Here is a 25,802-nt window from a genome sequence, read left to right as displayed (position 1 = left end):
TAGTCTAAATAAAAACATCTCAAAACACTTTACAACGCATTGAAACATCAAATAAAACAGTCCAGGATAAAACAGATGAAAGCTTCAGGAAAAATCCTTCTCTAAGTGACATTTTGCTTTCCCCATATTTATTCCTGCCAGTGCTGCTGCCAGTCAGTGTAGGCAATGCTGAAAGAGACCACTGATCTGATTGGCTGTAAGGCTGTTACCTCTATTCCTCTTCCATAGGCATTGGGAGGGAGGCCTTGGAAGTTGCCGCCAACCCTTAGCATCTGAACATCAGACCAAGCAAGTAAACAGATCACTTGATCACGATCTTTTCCAACGATGGCGAGAAGGATAGCATTTCTCTTTCAAGCATACCAATTATTTTTCAGGGAGCCTCCATATATATTTTATGCAATTCAGTGTCCTTGGCTGCCCTGGGCAACGTACATGGACATCCAGTTCCTTCCTCTGCAATTTCACTTCTATTGGCTGCCTGGGCACGTAACACTAAGCCATGGTTTGCTTTAACTATGCTTGGCTGAACAAACCAGGATCATTCTCGCAGATGGGCCAAGTAACCATGGCTTGTTCCACTGAACGTTGGCTCCATTTTCAGTCTACTCTTACCTTGCCCTCTGTAGCAGGGTGAGCCCCTGGGGCAGGACTCTGAAACACGCCAGGGTTGTGGGTTGGATGCAATGGGAGAGCACAGTTAATGAAAGCCAAGATTCGTAATCCAAACAAACCATAGTTCGCTGGCTTGGGTGGTTTTGGGTGTACAAACCATAGTTAAGCCAAACCACGGTGTAGTGTTATGTGTGAACCTGACCATGTAGTTGCGGTAGTTAAGGAGGCATATTTGATACACCACAACAGAGGGGCAATCGTTGGTAAACAGGGACAACAAACAGAGGCATAAATATAGATTATTACAGTGACATATCATCAACTGATAGCCATTCCCCAATCCCCGCAATGGCAGTCGCTGTTTTAAGATTCTGCCGTCCTTTTTCTGTCTTAGCCTGAACTTCTAAAGCAGAAGGACAGGATTGGGGGGGGGGGGACGACCATATTTGGCTGTGGGCAAATTGCTTGTTTTGATTCCCCCTAGCAGCATCTTTCTTTATTCATTTTCAAAATGGTTCCTTTTGTCTCTAATTTAGCGGTTTGAGAATTGCGCTCCTGGAAGGGAGGAAAGGGGAGGGAAAGGAAAACTCCTCCGCTTTGATGTTTGTAATTCATTAACGATATTGGTGCTTCTCGAAACATCACTGTCTTGTTCCCCGTGGGAATGACACCTGCATAAACGCAACCCTCTCAGCATAGATGCTTACGGACCACTTCATGATGAAAGCTCACTTGGGCAATACCCAAACTGACTCTGAATGCAAGCGATGTAAACATATATGGAGCTTGTCAAAAGCAGAGTGGGACGGGAGGGGGGCAGAGGGGTAGATAAATAATAGGGCCTTTTCTTTTCTTTTGCATCATTAGCGCAGGAAAAGGGTTGTACAGTGGTACTTTGGTTGTCAAACCTAATCCATTCCGGGAGTCCGTCCGACTTCCAGAACCATTTGGAAACCAAGGCGCGGCTTCCAGTTGGCTGCAGGAGCTTCCTGCGCTCAACCGGAAGCCAGGGAAGACACGTCGGACATTCGGCTTCCAAAAAACGTTCACAAACCGGAACACTTACTTCTGGGTTTGCAGTGTTAGGGAGCTGTTTTGTTCGGGAACCAAGCCATTTGACAACCAAGGTGTTGTTGTTGTTGTTTAGTCGTGTCCAACTCTTCGTGACCCCATGGACCAGAACACGCCAGGCACTCCTGTCTTCCACCGCCTCCCGCAGTTTGGTCAAACTCATGCTGGTAGCTTCGAGAAAACTGTCCAACCATCTCGTCCTCTGCCATCCCCTTCTCCTTGTGCCCTCCATCTTTCCCAGCATCAGGGTCTTTTCCAGGGAGTCTTCTCTTCTCATGAGGTGGCCAAAGTATTGGAGCCTCAGCTTCAGAATCTGTCCTTCCAGTGAGCACTCAGGGCTAATTTCCTTAAGAATGGAGAAGTTTGATCTTCTTGCAGTCCATGGGACTCTCAAGAGTCTTCTCCAGAACCATAATTCAAAAGCATCAATTCTTTGGTGATCAGCCTTCTTTATGGTCCAGCTCTCACTTCCATACATCAATACTGGGAAAACCATAGCTTTCACTATACGGACCTTGACAACAAAAGTACCACTATACTTTAAAAAAATTTTGCAGAGCTTTAGTAGCTGCAGTGGCCATAATGAATGAAAAATCAATAGGCTCTTACATTTTATCTACCCATTACACAGAACGAGGTGTTAGTCTTAGCCCTATTTAGACATTAAGATTGCAGGTGTGGGAGGGAGGGAGGGAGGGATGCATGCTGTCCACATACTAAGGGCATGATGGCACAAGGTTCCAGCTCAGGAAAACAGCAATGTATTTCCCAGAGATGCAAATCTGCAGATATGTCCCACAGATATTGCAGGAAATGCAAGCAAGGGTGGAGAGCAGCACAGTTTGCCCTGTCCTCTCTTTAAAAAGGTAAAGGGACCCCTGACCATTAGATCCAGTCGTGACCGACTCTGGGGTTGCGGTGCTCATCTCGCTTTACTGGCCGAGGGAGCCGGCATACAGCTTCCGGGTCATGTGGCCAGCATGACTAAGCCGCTTCTGGCGAACCAAAGCAGCGCACGGAAACATTGTTTACCTTCCCGCCGGAGCGGTACCTATTTATCTACTTGCACTTTGACGTGCTTTCAAACTGCTGGGTTGGCAGGAGCAAGGACCGAGCAATGGGAGCTCACCCCATCGTGGGGATTCAAACTGCCAACCTTCTGATTGGCAAGTCCTAGGCTCTGTGGTTTAACCCACAGTGCCACCCGCGCCCCCTGTTCTCTCTTTACATGAGGTTAATTGCATGCATCAAGACCATCTGAATAGGGCTACTGAGTTGGCAGAATTCAGAACTCCGTCACTTTAGATTTGGAAGTGGGTAAACGAGTTTAATTTTCCCAGTCGTTCCTTGCATAAAAGTCCAGTCCAGATTCATGTAGGGCTTACTCCTTAGCCCTTTCTTCTCCCGAAGATGTCCTACAAGGCAGTGGATACGCATTCTTCCCTGGGGTTTACTCCCAAAGCCTTTCTGATGAATGAGTATAGCTGCAAGGCAGCAGAGGTTTAGGATCAGAGCCGTGTTCAAAATTAGCCAGGCACTTTTTGCACCTGGCTATCTGTGGCATGTAATCCACTGGGAGCAGTCAAATACAACATTCCTTGTTTTCCTAGAGTGGACGTGCAAGGGGATGTTGGTCTAGCCAGTCAAACTTCCTGTTACACCTGGCTGGAGCATCCTTCCTTGCATGTGACTAGTTTGTGGGCGTGACCTTTCCAGACCTGGTAAAAGGCCAAGGCATGCTGCCACGCTCTCTCTCTTTTTTCCATCTTCCTTTCCTCCTGCGAACTTCCTGAACTGCTGGCTGCCAGCCACGCAGTACCCCAGATCATCTCCCTTATGGGGTAAACCTCTTTGTATATGTTTGTAACTTTAAGCCTAAAAGCCTGCCTTCAGGGATCACACTGTGCTCTGCCTGATTGTGAGTAAACTTGCTTTTTATTGCTTATGAATAAGACTGTGGTGCCTTTATTCTTTTATAGGAGGGATTCAAGGGGTCTTACCAGGAAAATATTAGAACACAATTCAATCTGGACAAGTCTGCAACCAGTTTTCTGCTGCGTAAAGGGGAATGCACTCAGCTAAGTAAAGGGACTTGCTAGTGCAAGTTAGGAAGGATATTAATAAACAATATATCCTCTCCTGCCACCCTGAACATTCCCACACTATCGGACACTTGTGACCAAGCGAAGATGCCTGGGTACCAGGATGGTGCCTCAAATCTCCACCATCTGGAGGTGCATGCCTGCGGATCATTGGATCTGGACTGTTTTCACATACTGTACAATTCTATCAGTTCTATTTTATCTGCACCATCAGCCTGAATTTCTGATTCATTCAAAATGCTTTTTCTGTGCAGCCTGAGCAGGAGCAGTCAACAATATCAGAGCTAATTGTTCTAGCTTGTCTTCACGTACCCAACCCCACTGCCCTGCTCACAGTTGTGAAGAATATTCTTACCTTATGTTCCGTGTCACCATTAAGAAAAAGAGGTCGGAATAGGCCAATATATACACGGACTGTCCCTGGATCAAGTGACTTTTCTTCTTTCAAGTTCTCAAAGTTCTTGACCTAGCTGAAGGTTGTCATCTGAACTAACCAGCTGCTTAGCTGGTAATGAATCACAATCCGTGCATCATTGGGGGGGGGGGACCAAGACTTTAGAGCCATCTTGCCCCCAAATGGCAACTAGACATTCTGTTTTGGTGACTTGCTTCAAAAAGCTGTTTGGTGTGTCGCTTATATTATCTGAGTTTCTAATACTGGATCACAGCGGCTAAAAGCAATACTGGATCACAAAGATTCCTGCATTGCAGGGGGTTGGACTACTAGAGGATCCTTGGAGGATCCCTTCCAGCTCTGTGGTTCTAGGATTCCATGAAAGAAAGAAGCAAGAAAACAACTGATGGTGATCATCAACAATCTTAACAACACAAAGAGCAGGAAAGGCAAGTCTGTTGTAAGAGGAGTGTTGGTGAATCATGAGATACTAGCAACTGATTGACAGGTGCATTCTCTATGAAGAGTGACCCTTGCGTGCCAGAAGGAAATGCAGAGAGAAGTGGTTTGGTCAACCGCTCCACACCTAACATGGTTAAAAGCTACAATAAAGCCTGAACAAAAATAACATCTAGTCACACATGTATGATAATGTGTTCACACACAAGCAGATCTGTCGGCAAACACATCTATATATATGTTTTATCAGAATACAAGGGGTCAACAGTGTGACTTTAAAGCAGTCATAGGCAAACTCGGCCCTCCAGATGTTTTGGGACTACAACTCCCATCGTCCCTAGCTAACAGGACCAGTGGTCAGGGATGATGGGAGTTGTAGTCCCAAAACATCTGGAGGGCCAAGTTTGCCTATGCCTGCTTTAAAGCTGCAGTAAATGAGCAGTAGGGAAATAAGAAGGTTATGCAAATGAATCATATACTGAACATTCAGAATTTCCTGTTCATTTTTTAGTCATTTACTGTTTATGGCAAAAATCAATAAATGGGGGAAGGGTTATACTAACACACTACAATTAAACAAAACCCGGTCATGTTGCATCATGGTTAACTCACTTCAAAAGCTCCTGAAATCAACCAAGGTTCTGCCCTCCTGATGATTAAACATATCTCATTTCTAAACTAAAAAAAAAACTTTTCAAAATATTTGAATGGTCAGTTGATCAAATCATGTTTTCTGCTTTTGGTCAGTCAAGTACCCTGTCCTGAATGAAAAACTCTGGTCCAGATATTACTGGAGAGACCCCGGGGGCACAGGACACAGAGGGATCTCACCTAATGACTCCTACAAAAACCTGGAGCCAGCACTGCAGCCCAGAACTAGTATGGTGTGATGGTTGATGTGTCGGACTGGGGGTGGATCTAAACAGAGGGGGGAAACGCTATAAATAAATCAGAAATTAGATCGTTTTAACAAAAGGGGAAAAAATCCCTGTGGGAAATTGTGTTGTAAAATTTCCTGCTCTCTGGCGCCATCTGGTGTTGCAGGTTCATAGCGCATTCAAATCGCTGTTTCTCTACTAATGTAGCTGAGTCTTAGGACCTGACAAACCAGGGTTCAAATCCCCATTCATCCACAAAGCTCGCTGGGTTACCTTGGCCCAGTCATGCACTCGCTCTGTCTCTCTCACCTGGCCTACTTCACAGGGTTGTTGTGAGGACCAAATGAGAACCACGTTTCCTTGAAGGAAAAGCGAGATACAAATGTCATAATAATAAAGGAAAGGGGGGAAGGAGACGCATTTCCTCTGCCCACCTCGCCGTCGACTGCAGCTTCCCCTGCGCTTCTCTTTTTAAATCAATACGACCTGACACTAATTCTAATGGTTTTAATAAATGTTTAATGCCTCACTCAAAGGCCTCCCGCCTCTCGCTCCCCACCGCAAGATTTGTATTAATAGCATTGGGGCCCGATTTCACCAGGGTTTTTGAAAACTGCTTGGCATAGGTGCTTGTCCTTAAAAACGAGAAACACTCTCCATGGCGGCTTCTCTTCATAAAACTGGTCAGAGAAGCTGTGGCAAGAGGCCAGCAAGGATGGAGAGAGGAGAGGAGACGATGGGGGGACCCACATGAGGTAAAATGAGGCAGAGGGAGAAGACAGACCACTTGAGGTTGCTATGAACATCTATGATCCGGAAGCAGACAGGGGGACTGAAATTCTGCCCCCCAACCATCTTCAAAACAAGCTTTCATCTCCCTTCCGCAGCCAGGGTGGATGAGACACAGAAAATCTGGGGTTGGGTCAAACCCATAACCCTGAGATGAAGAATCTCATACCCTCCAACATTCCTCAGATGCAAATAGGGACATTCCTTACTCCCCACCCAACTGACCCTCCTTGACCCCCCAATTTTTTTTTTGCACAAAGCATTCAAAAATAAAGAGTCCTTGCGCTCCGCTTCTCCTTTTTTCTCGCCCAGCTGACCAAGGGAGGACAGCAGCACCCATAGAGAGGCCATAGGATGCTCCTTCTAAGCCGCCATTGCTCAGGACAAACACCGGCTCGTCCTCCTCCCAAAACTGGGGGTCCCTTCCATCTCTACAATTCTCCGATTTAACAATCAATTCCTTTCCCCACGGGGCTCTGGGAACTGTAGCTGTGAGCGAAACAGGGATCCTTAACAATTCCCAGCACCCTTTAACAAACTACAGTTCCCAGGATGCTTTGGGAGCAGTGTCAGAAACACAGGTATACAGTGGTACCTCTGGTTACGTATTTAATTCGTTCCGGAAGTCCGTTCTTAACCTGAAACTGTTCTTAACCTGAAGCACCACTTTAGCTAATGGGGCCTCCCGCTGCCGCCGCACCGCTGGAGCACGATTTCTGTTCTCATCCTGCAGCAAGGTTCTTAACCCGAGGTACTATTTCTGGGTTAGCTGAGTCTGTAACCTGAAGCGTATGTAACCTGAAGCGTATGTAACCCGAGGTACCACTGTATAATCTAATTGCCAAATGGCCTAGGTTACGGGTTCCCGCAACAGAATGTCTAGTTGCCTTTTATTTTCTTGCAGTGGTTTATTATAATTATCATTAATAATTTCATTTCTATACTGCTTTATGTTTTAAAGAACAAATCTCAAAGCACATCAAAACATCAAGTAAAACAATCCAGAACAGGACAAATGCTAGCCTCATGGAAAATATTTCAGGTCCTTCTCGGACATTTTGCTTCCCCTAGTAACCAGCCTGGCATCCAGAGATCTCCATGTGGTCACAATTGGACCCACGCCAGCTGCAAAATGCTCCTGGCGCCTGGATAATTTCTAGCACTTTTGGCGAAGGGTATAGGAAGATGCCTCAGACTGCATGAGACTATCAGTTTACCTAGCTCAGGCATGTCCAAAGTCCGTTTCGGGGGCCTAATCCTGCCCACCGGTCGATTTAATCTGGCCCCCATGGCAGTATACGTCCTGAGGTAAAATCTGGCCCTCACACATGTTCACTTCATCAAATCTGGCCCTCTTTGAAAAAAGTTTGGGCACCCCTGACCTAGCTCAATACGGTGTACCTGTCCACACCTAACAGATCTCAGCACCTGTTAACCTATTACAGTTCCCAGGATGCTTTGGGAGAAGCCATGGCCGTTAAAGTGGTGTAATAGTACTTTAAATCCTCTCTCAGCCTAACCAACCTTGCAAATCTGATTGGGAGGATCAAATGAGCTCGGTACGTGCCCAGCCTCGAGGTCCTTGCAGAAGGGACAGGCCAGCAAGGCAAGAAATAAAAAAATAATCATAATATTCTACATCTGCCGTTCGGAAGGCGCAAGGAAAGAGAAGGAACAGGCCAGCCCTTAACAATAGAAACTCAGCTGCTGTCTACTCAGCCCAGTATCTAGATTAAAATCACACAGAAAACGTTCCATGTGACCCAGATATGATGGCAGGCGTCTACTTTTTCGGCCCCGGAAAATAAGTGGAATTCAAAACCTGTGCCTTATCAGGAAAGGCTTGTGGCGGCCAAAGTGGTTTCAGAATACACCTCGGACTTGGATCGGTATCACCGGCCGTCACTCTAGGCGCTAGATAACAAAAAACGGAGGTCATCCTCAGCCGCCTTCCCGCGCTAAAGCGCCAGGTAACTGGGTGCAGGCCAAACAAGGAGAGAGGGAAATGAGATCGGACGTGGAAAAGCAGTTTAAGGGAGAATTTGTGTTCTCTCTCCCCTGTTTCACCCTCACTGTGAGAGCTGGCACACTGCACAGGCTGGATATAGGGAATGTTTGCAGTGATTCACCGCTGGATTAAAAGGGGGGCTGTGCGGGGAGAGGGAGAGAAACAGCTTGAAGTGGAAGCGGTAAGAGGAATCTCACAAAGGAGGCTATATTTGCAAATGCAACATAATGATCCTCCCACACTAGCAAGGAACCGAGTCTTTGGAACTCCCTGCCCATTGATATTAGGCAGGTGCCATCAACACCTGGCAAAAACTTCCTTTGTTCAATTAAACAAGCCACGCCAGACAAGCCATTCTGACACGCAATCCAATATGTCGTTTTGTTTTATAATGTATATATTTAAAATGGCCAATTTTATTTCCAAGGTAGAGGGGATTATTGGTCATTTCGATATACCGGTATGTTTTATTTAGGAATTTTGATGATTAAGTAATATATAAACCCCATTAGTCAGTAGAAAATGAGACTCTTAAGCTCAGGGTGATGGCTTCAAGCTCCACATTGGGCAAAAGATTTCTGCATTGCAGGGGGTTGGACTAGATGACCCCTGGAACCCCTTCCAACTCTATGATTCTGTGAAATAGGGGGCTGAAGTTCACACCATCTAGAAGCTCTCTCTTGTGACAGAGAGGCTGCTCTGGAGCTACTTAAGAACATCAGAGCAGCCCTGATGGATCAGAACGAAAAGGTTTGTCTGTTGTTGTTGAATTTATATACTGCCCTATACCAGGTCTCAGGGTGGTTCACAGAATAAAATCAAAACATAAAACCACAAAATAGATAATCAGAATAAAAACAATAACCCCCCCTTTGAAAAAACCATTTTAAAAGGGCATAGGATGCCAGTAAGATCAACCAAAGGCCTGGTTAAAAAGGAACGTTTTTGCCTGGCGAACTTCCCTGGAGAGAGCATTCCACAAATGGGGAGCCACTGCAGAAAAGACCCTGTTCTCGTGTTGTCACCCACCGGACCTCTTGAGGAAGTAGCACACGAAAAAGGGCCTCAGAAGATGATCTCAGGGTCTGGGTAGGTTCATATGGAAAGACGCGGTCCTTGAGGTATTGCGGTCCTGAGCCATTTAAGGCTTTATAGGTCAAAACCAGCGCTTTGATTTGGGCCCGGAAACTAATTGGTAGCCAGTGCAGTCAGAGCAGGATCAGTGTAATATGCTCAAACCGTCTTGCTGCGGTGAGCAACCTGGCTGCTGAATTCTGCTGGCAAAGATAGCTCAGTAGAACCTCCACTTTCAGTGCAGTATACCTTTGAACCCCGCAGAGAGCCTGTGTGGTGCAGTGTTTAGAGTGTCAGGCTAGGGCCTAGAAGACCAGGGTTCAAATTCCCCACTCTGCCAGGAAGCTCAGTGGGGGGAAACTTGGGCCACTCACTGCCTCTTTGAGCCTAATCTACCTCACAGGGATATTGTGAGAATTCAATGATGAGGGGGAGAACCACATAGGTCACCTTCACCTCCTTGGAGTGGGATATAACTACAGGATGTATGTATGTATGTATGTATGTATGTATGTATGTATAAATAGGGACACAAACGTTTAGTGGTTTTAATGTCTACAAAGGGGGGGGGGGAGGAATACATCTCCTGCAACACTCCCTTGAAACAACCTTCTTTAATATATTTATAATAGGGCAGTGGAGGAGAAAGATGTCCTGGCTGGAGGGTGAGGTTTTTGTTTTAACCCACAGCTTCAGAGAGAGAACAAAATTATCCAACTTAAATTGTCCATAGAACCCAAAATCTGGCACCGTGACCTGATCCCGCCAATCCATTTTCTTTATTTTTATTTTTTTTAGTGTGCAGACAACCAAATCTGGCTACAGACTCATACGGCTTGAAGGGGCTCCAAAGGCCATCTAGCCCAACCCACTGCTATGAAGAAATCCCAGCCAGAAAATGCTTGACAGGTAGCCCACACCACCTCAATTTAAAAACCTCCAAGTCCACCACCTTCCCAGGGCGTCCGTTCCACTGCCAAACAGCCCTTAGTGTCAGAAAGCTCTTCCTAATGTTTAGTTGGAATCTCCTTTCTCGTCATCTGAATCCATTGGTTTGGGTCGTGCCCTCCAGGGCAGGAGAAAACAAGCTTGCTCCATCTTCCATGCGATAGCCCTTGAGATATTTGAAGATGGCTAGCCTATCTCCTCTCCGTCTCCTCTTTTCCAGGTTAAACATCCCCAACTCCTTCAACCATTCCTCATCAGGCTTGGCTTCCAGACCCTTGATCAACATCCTTCTTAAATTGTGGTGCACAGAACTGGACACAGTATTCCAGGTGTGGTCTGCCCAATGCGGAATAGAGCGGTACTATGACTTCCCTTGATCTGGACACTATACTTCCGTTGATGCAGCCCGGAATAGCATGAGCTTTTTTTGCTGCTGCATCCCAGTTGATGACTGTGTTTTTCACCTTACCTTTAAATAGCAGGAGATGGCAGATATAGATAACCCAGCACACCCCTCTTCTCTCCCCCTTGTTAGAGGGCTGAAGAAGCTTTTATTCCAAACTGAGTCTTGCTTCTGCGGGGTGTTTTTGTAAAATCTTCCTTTGTTTCTTGAGAGCTGGATTTTAATACAGCTGAATGCTTTTAATTTTTACAAGACCGTTTAGATTACATTTTGCAGCAGTTACATCGTTGTTTTCATTGAAAGCAGCGTGGGGAAATTTGGAATAAAATAAAAAAATCCAGCTAATTAACAAAACAAGCAGACAAACGAATTATTGGCTTGCGGTCGGGAGTGAAGGCTTCAGACAGCAGACTGAGGAGACTGTCCATAAATCAAGTCGGGTTCATCTTAAACAGAAACCCCATGCATCTCTCAAGCAGACAGAATATAACCCTTTGAACAAAACATAACCCTTAAAACACTTTCCGATTCTGAGTAATTCTTGCTCTGAAAGCAGCAAAGTGCAATGCGTAGAACAGTTGCCGACTTTGCCCACTGGGTGCTCTCTGTAGTTCTCCAACTATAACTCCCATCAGTCCCAGCCAGACAACAGCACCTGGTTGACAACAGCACAGCAGTGTGTCCTACATTACAGAAGGCAGTCCTCTATTTGACTGCCTGGGTCCAGTTTAAAACATAAGAAACCATCAGAGGCGAGGTGACAGTGGCACCCTCGCCAGGGGCAGGGGTGGTTCACTCACAGATGCTCTTGGATAAAAATAATTACCTTACCTGTTCCAATCTGGGGTTGCATTAAGACATGGGGAATCTTATGCTAGTTTTCCTGGTTATAATGCTTCTATCCCATTCCCAGTGTTGGAAACTCAGATAGCACTTTAAACCTGGGTTATGGTCACTGCAACGTAAGGCACTTTTCTTTCTTTCTTTCTTTTTGCAATGGCATTTATTATATTTATTTATTTCTTTACCGCTTTATATTTTAAAGGAGGTCAGGAATCTCAACATAGTTTGTTGTCGTTTAGTCGTTTAGTCTTGTCTGACTCTTCGTGACCCCATGGACCAGAGCAAGCCAGGCACTTCTGTCTTCCACTGCCTCCTGCAGTTTGGTCAAATTCATGCTGGTAGCTTCGAGAACACTGTCCAACCATCTCTGTCGTCCCTTTCTCCTTGTGCCCTCCATCTTTCCCAACATCAGGGTCTTTTCCAGGGAGTCTTCTCTTCTCATGAGGTGGCCAAAGTATTGGAGCCTCAGCTTCAGGATCTGTCCTTCCAGTGAGCACTCAGGGCTGATTTCCTTACGAATGGATAGGTTTGATCTTCTTGCAGTCCATGGGACTCTCAAGAGTCTTCTCCAGCACCATAATTCAACAACACATTAAAACACCCAATGAAACAATCCAGAACAGATTCAAGCTTCCGGGAAAATATTTCAGATCCTTCTCTCCAAGTGACATTTTGCTTTCCCCATATTTATTTATTGACCTACTGAATTATAGAGCTGCCCCATAGCAGAAGGACTCTAGGAAGCCAATGTGGTGTAGCGGTTAGAGTGTCGGACTAGGAATCTGGGAGATCAGGGTTAAATCCCCACTCAGTCATAAGCTCAATGGGTGGCCGTGAGCCAATGGCTGTCTCTCGTTCAAACCTACCTCTCAGGGCTGCTGTGAGAATAAAATGGGGAGGGAAGAGCCATGTGTGCCACCTTTAGCTACTCAGATATAAAAGCAATAATAAACATTCACACAATTGGCTGTTATTAACTGTGGGACGCGGGTGGCACTGTGGGTTAAACCACAGAGCCTAGGACTTGCCGATCAGAAGGTCGGCAGTTCGAATCCCCGTGACGGGGTGAGCTCCCGTTGCTCAGTCCCTGCTCCTGCCAACCTAGCAGTTCGAAAGCATGTCAAAGTGCAAGTAGATAAACAGGTACCACTCCGGCGGCAAGGTAAATGGCGTTTCCATGTGCTGCTCTGGTTCGCCAGAAGCGGCTTAGTCATGCTGGCCACATGACCCGGAAGCCGTACGCCGGCTCCCTCGGCCAGTAAAGCGAGATGAGCACTGCAACCCCAGAGCCGGTCACGACTCGACCTAATGGTCAAGGGTCCCTTTACCTTTACCTTTAAACTGTGGTTTATATAGAACATTTAAATTCATGAAGTGCTTCCCAACCAAGATTTTTTTTTTTGTCCCCAATGCTCAAATTATGGGCAAAGGGCTTCTATACACAAAATCTGCAAATCTCCCTTCCAACAGCACTCAGTCCTAAATGCTATTTGTCCTCCTAACCTAGTATTGTCTGCTGGGCCGTTGGGAAGTCAAGGGTATTAATGAATATTTTGCCGTCACCTCCAACCAAGTTCTGTCCCTTTTTTAAAACTGGCAATGCCTGGGATTGAACCTAAGACCTTGTGTGTGTTCGTTTGCAAAAAAACCTCGAAGCAGTTTACAAAAAGAATAAACAAAACAATTAAAAAGTGATTGGTTGAAAACACTAAAAAAGCAACAATCTGGAACATTTTTTAAAAATCGGCACTAAACTAAAAAGCAGATTAAAACATACACATCAACTTTATACCTATCTGGATAGGCTTGTCTAAACAAGGCACCAAAAAGAGAACAGCGAAGGTGTCTTCCTGATATCAATAGGCAGAGAGTTCCAAAGTACAGTGGTACCTCGGGTTACATACACTTCAGGTTACAGACTCCGCTAACCCAGAAATAGTGCTTCAGGTTAAGAACTTTGCTTCAGGTTGAGAACAGAAATCATGCTCTGGCGGCCCGGCAGCAGCGAATTAAGTACTTAACCCGAGGTACCACTGTATATGTTTCTTACAAATGCAGCTTGGTTATGACATGGCACCTTAGAGAAGGGACTGACTAAACTGAATTCACTCAAAGCCACACAGTGAACTATGACAGAAGGAGGTGGGGGGGGAGTAGCCTTCTGGGTCAAGCATGACTCCTTATGCACAGGAAAAAACACTCCATCTCTCTTGAAAGACATGCATGAATATATATCCTTGACGCACAGAATTGTCACGCACCCCTCACCCTGCTTGCCATCTCCACCAAAGAGCACAGAACCTGCGCAGGTGAATAGCCCCCTTCAATTTTTCCATTAACAGGTAAACCTGAACTGGAAAATGTGCCGGCATGTGCAACATACCGAGGGGAATTTAATCCGACAGGAACTCTTGCGGCACATTGCCCTTCCTGACCAAATTCCTCACTGTGTCGTTTTTATTTTTTTTTAAAAGGAATAAATCTTTGCCAGGGAGCAACTTGCTAGGCAGACCTGGAGTTTAACCTCCCCCCTGCCCCCCCCCCGGCACCTCTCTTCCGCAACAGCCCTGCTTGCAATTTCCCTTCAGAAAGGGCAAAGCGCATGGTCACATTTTTCTGTGTCTGGTTAGCGGTTTTCTATTATTATTTTTAAAAAAATACCTAGGGAGTGCCTTGCCGGTTAAACCACCCGTTTCTATTTTTAAGCCGTACTGCTGTGCTGGGTTATCTACACAAACACACACACACTTTCCTCCTGCAGCCTCTTCCCTGCTTGTGGATAAATCTGTTTTGGGGTTGTTTTTTTAAAGCGACTTGCCTTCTTGCAAAGTGCCGCAAAGCTGATCGATGCAACCCAGGAGGAAGGCCTGGCTGCCCCTGCTGATGCCAAGTCATCCAGGAATACTCTGGAGGTGCCAGTACAACCCCCCCTCCCCCCCCTTTATATTAAAAAAGCATCAGTCACATGCACAGGGGTGGGGGAATAAATCTGCACCCACTCCACCAAAGATATGGTTTTTTTGGGGGGGGAGCAGAGGGGGCTGAAGTCAGACCAGCTCTCCAGGTATACAGAGGCAGGGAATATTCCCAACCCGACCTGGAGATGCCAGGGATACAGATCACCCTCCTCCTAAAGCGCTGGTCCTCCTTTTTTAAAAAATGTACTGTAAATACAACACCAAGTACAGAAAGGATAACTGAGGCTAAATGCAGTGAAACAGAGAACCTTCCAAAACCCACCACACTTTCCCCTTTTGCTGGGGGGTGGGAACAGGGTGATCAGGGTTTACCCAAAGCTCAGCCCAACATCCCTTTTTTTATTTTACACCAGAGCTAAACTGCCAAGCATCCGAAGGACGAAGCCTCTGAGCATGTACAAAGTGCCTTTTGCTCACCCACGAAATCAAACAGCAAGCAGGCCGCACACACAGGGAGGGAAGGGATTTCTACTTTTTGAAGGCCGGGAGGGATCCAGGTGGGTGCTTTTGTTATAAAATTTAATCAATAATCAGATCTCTCTGATTAGGAGGGAAATGTTACAAGGGATTGGTTAGAGTTGGGGAGAGATAGAGAACTGCCCTTTAAAAAAACAACAACAACTCGGGGCAGAACTTGGAGCAGAAATTGAAAATGTGATAATGATTGCCATAAATAGCTGTTCAAAGTAAGAATGCAGGCAGTGTCAAAATGGTTAAACCGCATTGAGTTCTCCCCTTCCTCACTGACAGTTTGCAGTCCAACATGAAATAGGAAGGCCGGGTCGAAAAGAGAAAAGACTGAATGCGTTTGCAGTCTGAAAAAGAGCTCCCAATTTTCAAGTTTGGGGGAGAGGGGTGAATGGCTGTTGCAAGGCCAGGTAGGTGCGGGGGGGGGTGTGTGGGGTGTGGAAGAGAACCAGAAACTGCATGAAAAGCAGCAAAGTGTTGTGGATGGGGGGGGGAGAGAGTGGGAGAGAGAGAGAGAGAGAGAGAGAGAGAGAGAAAGAAAGAAAGAAAGAAAGAAAGAAAGAAAGAAAGAAAGAAAGAAAGAAAGAAAGAAAGAAAGAAGGGGTGAAAGGTCTTAGTCAATCATCAACTCACTTTCCTATAGCTTGGCTTCTCCACACTGACCTCATTCCCAAACCGCAGAGGAGGAGGAGGAGGATGCCAGAGAGGAAGACTCAGCCCCCCCTCCCCACACAAACCATCTCACCATCAACATTTCCTGCAACTCAGCTTGAAATTAACCTTTCCCCCCAACCCACCCCCACCGGGACAAGAGGAAAAAGCACGGACGCAACCTGCTCTCCGCCCCAAGACGCAAACCGTAAGCTCCCCAAAACACACACACAACAAACAACGACTGCGATGTCTTACACCTGAGACACATCAGGGCTGACTGGCCATCTAGCCCTCCCCCCCACCGCACCACGTCTTTTAATTCCGAATAATCCCACTCCCCCCCCCCCAGGAACATCCGCAAGACAGGCGCAAACTGCAAAACGCGCGCGCGCAAAAATCAAGGCGCAAAAAAGAGAGGAGATGGGGGGTGGGGGATGCTCGCGATGCAAACGTGGGGGGGGGGGAGAGAAAGAGGTGGGATGTGGATCTGGACCAGGGTCTGGGGCAAGGAGGAAGGGGGTGAGTGGGGGGGGGTGTAGGTTGGGGGGTTTGGAAAAGTTACTCTTACCGCAGGGATCAGCCTCTCCCAGCTGCCGGCTCCTCCCGCCTGGATTGCAGGGTGGAATTAATCTGTATGGAGGAGGAGGAGGAGGAGGAAGGAGAGAGAGGAGGGAAGAGGAGGAGGAGGGTGGGGGGACTGGAAGGGGGGGTGGGGGTAATCGGCACCCTGGGCGCCCCGGGGGTGGGGGTGGATGCTACGGGGAGGGGGGTGGCGGGCCGAGCAGGGGGGGCCCATGCAGCCAGCCCCTTCCTCCCGGGGGCTGCAGCGCAGGCGAGCGAGGGGGAGGGCGCCTCTTTGTTCTGTAATCCCAGTAAGATTGCCACCCATTCGCCCCGGCTCTAATCCCAGCCCCGCTCAAGAGCCGCATCCATTGGCTGCCATTTACATACAGGATTAAGAGGCAGGGAAAGGGAAAGCAGGCAGAGAGAGAGAGAGTTTTGCAGCAGCAGCAGCAGCAGCAGCAGCAGCAAATTGTAAACTGCAGGCGTGCAAGAGCTTTCTCTCTCCCTCTCTCCGTGTTTGTGTGTCTTTCTGCCCGAGATAAATAAAGGCTTCCTTTTTTCCCTCCAATGTATTTTCTAGGATGCAAAGAAAACCCCGCAGCAGAACTTAGAGGAAGAGGCCCCCATCAAGTTGGATGGCTTTAAAAAGGCGGATTGGGACCAGTTCGTGGAGGAGGAGGAGGAGGAGGAGGAGGAGGAGGCGGCGGCGGCTGAGGGCAGCAGAGGGGGCGACGCTCTGCCCCCACGGGTCGGAGGCAGCAATGCCTCTGAATGTCAGTTGTTGGAAACACCAGGAGGGGAGAGTTGCTTTTGTGCACGGATCCTGCTGGAGGGTTTCCCTCACCTAGGTGCTGAGGCAGGGTGGGCTGCTGGCCTGATCCGGCAATGCTCTTCTGTCTTTCTTATGGGTTTTCAGCTCAGCAGAGGAATCCCGCAAAGCAGCCCAAGAGGATCGGAGGGAAAATGCTCCGGCGGTTTCTCAAGGAGGAAGGTCTCATCGGCCCAAGTGCAGAGGTTGGGTGGCCCCCTCCCATGTATGATCCAGCTGAGATTCCTGCATTGCAGGGGGTTGGACTAGATGACCCCTGGGGTGCCTTCCAGTTCTATGAGTCTATGTTCCTTGCAAGAGACACATGCAATGAAGCAGCCTTCGGGTGCCCTCCAAACGTTTTGGACTACAATTCCCATCAGTCCTGGCTGGGGCTCATGGGAGTTGTAGTCCAGAACTCCATGAGGGAAGGTTGTAAAATAAGCAATACCCAGTCTACAGTGGTACCTCTGGTTATGAACTTAATTCGTTCTGGAGGTCCGTTCTTAACCTGAAACTGTTCTTAACCTGAGGTACCACTTTAGCTAAGGGGGCCTCCTGCTGCCGCCGCTGCAGGATTTCTGTTCTCATCCTGAAGCAAAGTTCTTAACCCGAGGTACTATTTCTGGGTTAGTGGAGTTTGTAACCTGACGTGTATATAACCCGAGGTACCACTGTATTTGGGAGTGTGTCCTTATCGGGAGATTTTCAAATTTCCCCTAAATGTTTTGATGGCCTTCAGCATGCTAGGCTATGCGACCTTCAGGTCAAATCCACACCGTACATGGAAAGCGCATGGCTTCCCTCTAAAATAATCCTGGGAGCTGTAGTTTGCTAAGAGTGCTAGGAATTGTAGTTCTCTGAAGAGCAAACTACATTTCCCATGATCCTTTTGTGCTTTCAGTGTGGCCTGGAGAGCTGCTGCCAGTCAGTGCAGACAAGCCTGCCCCAGCAGCCTTGAATCACAGCTGCCTTTGGCTCCCAGCATCAAAGAACTGAGCAAGTTGAACAGCACAGATCCCATGGGGCTGAACTCTGAGGAACTTCACGTCCTGCATCCATTGGGGAAACTGTCCATTCATTTATAACCTTTGCATCCTGTGTGTTAACCAGCAACTGACCTCTCCTCATGCCCCATGATGGCTAAGCTTACTCTGGAGTCTTGGGTGAGGGACTTTGTCAAAAGTGTTTTGCAGTCTTAAGTACACCAGGTCAACAGTATCCTATCCGAGTTAAATCATTGGCAATTTGCTTTTATTATTAAAGATTTTCTTGATTTACAAAAGTGTCTCTCGTATTCCCCCCCCCCCCATGTAACATTTTTACAAATCAGTTTCATTTGTTGAGACATTGGGAAGAAAAGGGGGAAAGAGGTGGGGGGGGGGAGATAGGTGGAGGTGGGGGTCAGATGGCGATGTTTCTATTATGCTTAATGTATGTAGGGTTTGCTGTCATCGTTGCTTGTGCAGGTTCTCTGCTGTTCACTTGTGTTCCTTTGGTGGTGAGAGAGGTTGGGGTTGGCCTAGGGCAGGGGTCTGCAACCTTTAAGACAAAAAGAGCCACTTGGACCCGTTTCCGAAGAGAGAAAAAACTGGGAGCCGCAAAACCATTGCGACATTTAAAACAAATATAACACTGCATATATTCTTTCTTACCTTAATGTCCGATCTGACAGCGGGCGGGAAGGTGACGTCGGGACGGTGCATGACTAACGCACGCACCGCCCCCATGCGACGTCACAGCCAGTACAGAGCCCGCCTCAGTGGGGAGTGTCGGGGCGCACAATGCGCCTCCTCCCCTCGCTAGTATCCGCCCCGGAGCCGCGGCAAAGGTGTAAAAGAGCCACATGCGGCTCCGGAGCCGCGGGTTGCAGACCCCTGGCCTAGGGTGTGGTTATTCATTTGTGGTTGGCTGTGGTGGTCTTTGTTTTCATGTGTGAGTGGGTGTTTTGGATCAGGTTAGCCAAATTGATTTGTATGCTGTTGGTGGATTTTTGTTGTTGTCTTGTTGGGCTGTGTATGTGATAAAGGGGAGCCATACCGGGGTGAAGGTGTCTTCTTCTATTTGTCCCTGTGTCAATTTTAGTTTGTTAGTTAATTTTTCTAGTAGGGCTGTTTCCCATACTATTTGGTACCATTGGTCCATGCTTGCACATACCTCCACATGTGGTGGGAGTGCCCCAAAATCCAACTATTCTGGACAACAACCATACGAGAAACAAGTAAAATAGCCAAGCAAGCATTAGAAATCACCCCAGAATTGACCTTACTATACATCTTCCAAGACAATAATGCCCACTTACACCACAAAGAACTCATAACCCACCAACTTTCAGCAGCCAGAAGCATCATAGCCAGACACTGGAGAGACCTGTCAGGAATTTGCTTTTTTTAATATAATGCCTGCCAAGATGAGATGCTTCAGCTTATCCCATCCCTTTCCTTGGTGGGCAAATCCCCCTAACAGAGGGGGCACCATTCCGTGCCCCACTGGGGTTGCTCTTTGCCTGTGCCCACTCAGTGTGGGCCTGGGCTTCTTCTGCCACCCCCTGGGGAGCACAGCACACCAAGCGAGAAGTGAGCGAACTCTGGCTGGGTGGCCATTCAGCGAGGAAGCCGGCCTCAGTGCAGTCTGGAGACCAAGGGGCTTCAGAAATGTGCTCTCGTGAGCACAAGGAAGGTAGAGATAGCCCTCCAGAGGCTCCGCAATTGCCAGCCTCTGCCGGGGACCTGGCAACCCTGCTAGGCCAAGCTCCAGGGCCCAGAGTCCCCTGGCAACAGGCAAGCAGGGAGGAAGGGAAGGATGGAGAGATGGGGACGGGGCCCACCAGAATGTGCCTGGGCACTGACAGCAGCATTCCCCTGGTCAGCTGCTCTGCCACTTTTGCTGGGGTGGGGATCCCCATGGAAGCCAGTGTCTGCATGGGGGGCTCCTGGTTGCGCACCTTCAGAATCTTCTCCCAGGGCCACGGCCCCCTGCCTCCCACGCTATGCCACTGTGCTGGGTTAGAAGTACAGTGGTAAAGGTAAAGGTACCCCTGCCCGTACGGGCCAGTCGTGTCCGACTCTAGGGTTGTGCGCCCATCTCACTTAAGAGGCCGGGGGCCAGCGCTGTCCAGAGACACTTCCGGGTCACATGGCCAGCGTGACGAAGCTGCTCTGGTGAGCCAGCACCAGCACAGCACACGGAAACGCCGTTTACCTTCCCGCTATAAAGCGGTACCTATTTATCTACTTGCACTTAGGGGTGCTTTCGAACTGCTAGGTGGGCAGGAGCTGGGACCGAAAGACGGGAGCTCATCCCGCCGCGGGGATTCGAACCGCCGAACATACGATCGGCAAGTCCTAGGCGCTGAGGTTTTACCCACAGCGCCACCCGTGTCCCGAAGTACAGTGGTACCTCGGGTTAAGTACTTAATTCGTTCCAGAGGTCCATTCTTAACCTGAAACTGTTCTTAACCTGAAGCACCACTTTAGCTAATGGGGCCTCCTGCTGCTGCTGTGCCGCCAGAGCACAATTTCTGTTCTCATCCTGAAGCAAAGTTCTTAACCTGAGGTAATATTTCTGGGTTAGCGGAGTCTGTAACCTGAAGCGTATGTAACCTGAAGCATATGTAACCCAAGGTACCACTGTAGTCAGAGAGTAACAGGGGGCACATTATTGCTTGGGGCAAACCCCGTTGTGAGCAAATCCATCTCTCGACACCCCACAGAACGGGTCGCAACTGGGGGAAATGTAATACGCGATGGCCGCCTGGCAGCAATTTCGTGCTTGCTGAAGCAAAGGATTGCAGTAACTGAGCTGGGGGAGGCGATCCCTCTTTCCAGACGGTGGCACACACCCTGTGAAGCGGCTCAGTACAGCCGTGCCCAAGGTCAGCCCGATATTGATCCATTTTTAAATAGGGCTCGCAAGTGGAGTTGGAACGGAAAGCCTCCTTCGATCCAGTTCTTAAATAAATAAATCTCCATTTAGATTTAAGGGGCGGCAGAGCTGGAGAAAGCAGAAGCCTGCCTTTCTAGAATGGATAAATTACTCTCTCACACATCTCCAGTTTCTTGGGAGCAATTTGGGCTTCCACAAGTGGCTAGAGCAGTGGTGTCCAAACTTTTGTCAGAGAGGGCCAGATTTGATGAAGTGAAGGGCCGTGAGGGCCAAGCAAAGTTGTTGAGCTTTTTTTACAATTGAAGTTGTTGAGTTGGTTTTTTTTCAGGATTTTACCCCAGGAATTAAACTGCCACAGGGAGCTGGATTTAACCAACCAGGGGGCCAAATTAGGCCCCCGAAATGGACTTTGGGCATGCCTGGGCTAGAGGGTGAGTGGACAAAGGGGAGACTGATATCATTCAGAAAAGATCAGGGAGAGAGGAGAGATCCTGTCTGTTTTTGTCACCTCCAATGTGTGAATGTGATTCTTTGTGGCCTTCTAGTTCCACCTTTGCCTCATTGTACAGAGTGACACCTCCGGCCATTTCACTGCAGCGGCAAAACCTTCCAGGCTACCCCTGCCTTTTGGCATCTGGTCAGCTACCATGAGAACAGGATGCTGGATTAGTTGGACCATTGGCCAGATCCAGCAGAAATTGATAAATGGTAGGATTCTGATTATTTGGGATGTGAAGGGAGAAATACAAGCTGCAGAGGAATTCCTGAGCCAGCCTAGGCAAAAGCTAGGGCCATTAAGAAACATGACAGGGCCACTGGCAATGCAAGAGAACTGTCCTCCCCGCTTGCCCTGAGGTGTGAACAGAGGCTGGGGATTTGGAAGCTTACCATGGCAACTGGGTGCGAGGCGACAGGAAAAGAGAGTTTTTAGCAGGGTGTTCTGGGACGAAGACTGGGATCCATCTTGGGCAGGCTGGCTGAAGGCTGGCTGGGAGAGATGGCTTGGATTCCAGAGCTGCACTGCTTTGGGGGACAAACCCCTCTTGGGATGACCATGCTGTAAGATCTGGACTCCCTCCATGCAGACGGAACGTGTAAACAGGTGAATAAACCAATTTGCTAAAGCTTCAACAGTCTCCACTGTGTCTCAGTTCTCCAAAGGAACACAGATCCTTTTGTAACATTATGTTGTAGTTGAGCGTTGCCTGAGCCACGAATTCTGGCATCTTCCTGTTATCTTTTTCTCTGTCCTTTGGTCTACCCTTGAGTCCAGATTGGGCTTTGTCGGTGTCTCCGCCAATGCGATGCTGGGGAGGCAGGATTTTAAAGAGCCCTTTGCTCAGTGCTGATTGGCTGAAGTGCATAAGGGGAGGAGCCTGCCAAAGCATCTTTTTGTACTGTGGTGGAAAGCAAGTGAAGGAAGCCTTTACTTCAAGGTGTGCAGGAGTGAGACGGTTGCTCTGCAAGAATGTGCTCTGCAAGCAGTGCTCTGGAGAAACCTTGCTGGGGCCCTGAGATCCTATTCTTATATTCTCTTGTAAGACACATTGGGGAAGGGTTTGTTTGTTTTTAATGTGGGCATAATGCTGATCAGTGCAGCACAGAGATTAGGGCAGGAGTGGCTAAACTGTAGATCGTGTTGGACTCCAATTCCCATCAGCCCCAGCCAGCAGGAATGATGGGAGTTGGAGTCCAACGGCGTTTGGAAGGAGACAGGTTCCGAATCATAGAACTGTAGAGTCGGAAGGGGACCCGAGGGTCATCTAGTCCAACCCCCTGCAAAGGAGGAATCTTTTTGCCCAAAGTGGGGCTCAAACCCACAACCCTAAGGTTAAGAGTCTCCTGCTCTACCGACTGAGCCATTCAGAGTGTTGGACTAGGACTGGGAAGACCAAATCCAGCCACAAAGCTCACCAGGGGTCCTTGGGTGAGACTAACCATCAGACTAAGCTTGTCTTGAGGATAAAATGGAGGGGCGACAAAACCAAAGCTTGCAGTCTTGAGTTCCCTGGAGGAAAGGCAGGCTATAATAATCTCAAATAAAAGCAAATAAACATGGTTGGTCCTTCAAGCTTTTCTGAACTCCGGGTTCAAACTCTCGTGCCCTTAGCACCAAAAGTTGTCCAGAATGTTTTTTCCCTCAGGATCCTTGTTCATCTCCAACAGGAGATTTTCCCAAGACAGGCAGCTCGCTTTATTTTTCTCCTCCCGACGCCCCACCCTGCCTCTCCCTCTCCTTCTTTCACAGCTCCCCTGGCTATTTGTAATCCCGATGCCTTATTGAGATTCAAAGGCACACTTCAGAGCCTTCATCCTGTGCATAATTCTTTTTAATTAATACTTCAAACGGTTTAAATGCAAGAGCCATATTCTTTCCTCTAGCAAAGTCTGACAGCATCTCGGGTGCCCCAAAGCCTTCCTCTCACTTTTTGCTCAGAACTGAAGCTCCGTATATGTGCTTTAAAAAAAAAGAAAAACAACAGCAAGAGAGAGAGAGAGAGAGAGAGAGAGAGAGAGAGAGAGAGAGAGAGAGAGAGAGAGGATGCACTATAATAAGAACGGGATGCGAGGGAAGGGAGGATGCACTGTCCATATTTTCACTTCATTGTTGCGAAAACACCGGAAGGTGTACAGAACACAAGGGAAGGGAGTTGGTCTACACTGAGATGTTTTGGTGCCAAGCAATTCAACGTGGCACCCCTGCACACACACACATTTATCAACCCACAGGGCGATTTACATAGCCGACCTGCACAATGCCAATTGAACAAAGCTGTTCCTTTCAGAGGGGCTTGCTGCTCTGGTTCCTGGTCACTGACCCTCATCCCCTCACCATCTTCTGCCACTCTGCGAAGGCTTCCTGGTTGGCTCTGTGTGTCCTTGGCTCTGGCGCCATCTGCTGTTGGCCTCCCTGCTTTCTGCCCAACCAGTCTCAATAGACACCAGCCACCAGTGGAGCGATAAGGAGTCCATCACATCTAGGGAGCCACAGGTGGGCAAAGGCTGGTTTAGACCCTGCTGAGCTGCGGAGGCTCAATATATGTCTACAATTGCAGCGGCATGCCAAGATCAAACTGACTATGGAAAATCCTCCCAAAAAAGGTTCACTTGGTCCTTTTGGTGCTGAGAAAAGCCCTTTCAGTTTTAAGTAATTAAGCTTAATAATTTTAGTGCTTTTAAAAAATATGCTCTTTTAGGTACTCCCATGCTGCTCTAATTTTCATGTGTGTGTGTGTGTGTGTGCGCGCGCGCGCAGCTTTGGTTTAAATTTTTTATGGCTTTTTACAATTGAATCGTTCAGCATCGGGAGAATGTGGGTTATGGGGCTGCATTGAAATGTAAATAAAGAAGACTCGTCATCACCCGGAGGCAGCTGTGCTGTAGCTGATCGCACTTCTTGATGCAGGCTCTCTCACACAGACGCAGACACAAACACCAGCCACCCAAACATGGGTGTTGCATCTCCAGCTGGTGCAAAACTGAGTCACAGCACCCAATCTCATCTACATTTGGCTGACTGATTCGGTCGAGCAACATACAGTATGCATTGTTTCGCTTTAAAAAAAAAATAAGCAACAGCAGCAACAAGAACCCTGCAGACTGTGCCTGGCCTTCTCTGAAACTTGGGAGTGAATCTTCTAGTCTTCTTCTTCTTCTTCTTCTTCTTCTTCTTCTTCTTCTTCTTCTTCAATCACTCGTAGCCGAGTAAGATTGTCTTCCATAAACACGGTATTAACAATGAGTCCATAACTGACTGTGGAGGCCAGTTCTGGATCCACACATCCTTCCACAATGGGGACATTGGTTTTCGGGCAGGAGTTGATCACGGTGTGGATTTGCCAAGTGTGCCTTCCTCTTAGCACATTTCTCCCTTGCGTCCTGAGTTCGAGTGTCTTCAAAGCCCATAACACCTTTGGTAAAGGCTGTTCTCCAATTGGAGCGCTTGCAGGCCAGTGTTTCCCAATTGTTGGTGTTTATACAGTGGTACCTCGGGTTAAGAACTTAATTCGTACCGGAGGTCTGTTCTTAACCTGAAACTGTTCTTAACCTGAAGCACCACTTTAGCTAATGAGGCCTCCTGCTGCTGCTGCTGCTGCGCTGCCGGAGCATGATTTCTGTTCTCATCCTGCAGCAAAGTTCTTAACCCGAGGTACTATTTCTGGGTTAGCGGAGTCTGTAACCTGAAGCGTCTGTAACCTGAAGCATATGTAACCCGAGGTACCACTGTACTACATTTTTTTAGATTTGCCTTGAGACAGTCTTTAAACCTCTTTTGTTGACCACCAACATGATGCTTTCCATTTTTAAGTTCGAAATAGAGTAGTTGGTTTGGAAGACGATAATCAGGCATCCGCACAACATGACCAGTCCAACAAAGTTGATGTTGAAGTCTTATAATAATCCAATAAAGAAACCTGCATCCCCAAGCCAAACATTTTCGCCCACCCCCACCAGAATGTTCACAAACATTCTTACTGCTGAGGGAAGAGGGCAAGTGGTGGGATGTGCTGCAGCGATGTTATAGGAACAGGGCATTCTGTCTGGCTGGGGGAAAACTCACACAGGGTTTGAAGTGTGGACAGGAGCAAAATAAAAAGAAGACTCTTGGTTGGCATGGGGAAATGGACAGGGAGCCTTGACACGCTGATAGTCTATCTCTTCAGTTAATTGCTAGGCATCAATAGGCTAGGAAGAGAGGCATAGTCTGATTCTGGGAGTTGTGGATTTCAACACATTGCCATAAGGACCACAGCGCCACCTAGTGGTAGATTGAAGCAAGATCACCTTCAAAATAGGAAGGAGGCTTTGGGGTGGAATCAAGATTTAGGGATTGTTCTGCCCTTTGCGAGGTATTCAAAGA

At 47.8% G+C, this 25,802-nt stretch overlaps 1 protein-coding gene and 1 long non-coding RNA gene across 2 annotated transcripts in view; one reads left to right on the top strand and one right to left on the bottom strand.

The window, feature by feature from the left end:
- Positions 1-16,409, bottom strand: part of GTF2IRD1 (GTF2I repeat domain containing 1) — a 90,908-nt gene extending 74,499 nt beyond the window's left edge. Inside the window, exon 1 of the mRNA XM_028707435.2 lies at positions 16,253-16,409. The gene's annotated coding sequence lies outside the window, so the exon portion shown is untranslated. The remainder of the gene's footprint in view (positions 1-16,252) is intronic.
- Positions 15,606-18,341, top strand: LOC144325721 (uncharacterized). The gene is made up of 2 exons (XR_013390929.1): positions 15,606-15,889; positions 16,829-18,341. It is a non-coding gene; the product is annotated as an uncharacterized LOC144325721 (long non-coding RNA).
- Positions 18,342-25,802: the final 7,461 nt, after the last annotated feature.

This window comes from Podarcis muralis, chromosome 15 (genome assembly GCF_964188315.1).
Source record: "Podarcis muralis chromosome 15, rPodMur119.hap1.1, whole genome shotgun sequence".
NCBI classification, from domain to species: Eukaryota; Metazoa; Chordata; class Lepidosauria; order Squamata; family Lacertidae; genus Podarcis; species Podarcis muralis.
This window is presented reverse-complemented; position numbering and strand designations above follow the sequence as displayed.